We start from the raw sequence: 1125 nt of genomic DNA, 5'->3' as shown, positions 1-1125 counted from the left end.
CCTTTAGTATGGGTTCTTTTTCATAGTCTTTTACAGTAGTGGTTCTATGCAGTATTTTTCCTTTTGTGACTGACTAATTTCACTCAACATAATGTCTTCAAGGTTCATCCATGCGTTGGCTTGCAGCTTCCTTGTTATTCTTCAAGATAGCATAATATTCCATTGTGTTGATGGGCACTTTGTCTATCTGCATCTTTTTGCTGTTGTAAATAGTGCTGCTATGAACATTGGTGTGCATATATCTACTCGTGTTATGGCTTGTACTTCTTGTATGTAAATACCAAGTAGAGAACTTACTGGATCATAAAGTATTTCTCTAGCTCTGGTAGTGTAGTGGTTACGAATCGGGCTGCGAACCTTAAGGTCAGCAGTTCAAAACTACCAGCGAGCTTCGTGGGAGAAAGATGAGGCTTTTTACTCCTGCCAAGATTTACAGCCGTGGAAACCCTGTACAGGGTCTCTATGGGTTGGAATTGACTTGATGGCACTTAACAACAACAACAAGGTATTTCTATTTCCAACTTTCTGAGGAAATTCCATATTGCTTTCCAGAGAGGTTGGACCATTTTGCAATCCCACCACCAATGCAGGAGCATCCCAGGCTTTCCACATCCCTGACAGCATTTATTGTCATCTATTTTTGTTATCTTTGCTGTTATTGTTGGTGTGAGATGATATCTCACCGGTGTTTTGATTTACATGTCTCTAATGGCTAGTTATAGTGAACATTTCTTCTTATGTTTGTTGGCTGCCTGGATCTCATCCTTGGTGAAGTGTCTGTTCATGTCCTTTGCTCATTTTTCAATTGGGTTATTAGTCTTTTCCTTGTAGAGGTGTTGTAGTTTCCTGTATATTTTAGAAATGAGTGCCTTTTCTGATGTATCATTGCAAAAGATTTTTTCCCATTCTGTGGATTCCTTTTTTATTCTTCTGGTGAAGTCTTTTGATGCACATAGTTTTAATTTTTATTGTGTCCCACTCATCTATTTTGACTACTTTTATTTGTGTAGTTTTCAAAATGTTTGGTAGTCTGTGTATGCCCTGAATTAGTGCCCTCATATTTGCCCCTATTTTTTCATTGATGGTCTTCATAATTCTGGATTCACATTTAGGTCTTTAATCCAT

This window comes from Chrysochloris asiatica, unplaced genomic scaffold (assembly GCF_000296735.1).
Source record: "Chrysochloris asiatica unplaced genomic scaffold, ChrAsi1.0 scaffold00365, whole genome shotgun sequence".
In the NCBI taxonomy this organism is placed as follows: Eukaryota; Metazoa; Chordata; class Mammalia; order Afrosoricida; family Chrysochloridae; genus Chrysochloris; species Chrysochloris asiatica.
The sequence above is the reverse complement of the archived record's forward strand: the minus strand, read 5'-3'. Positions refer to the sequence as shown.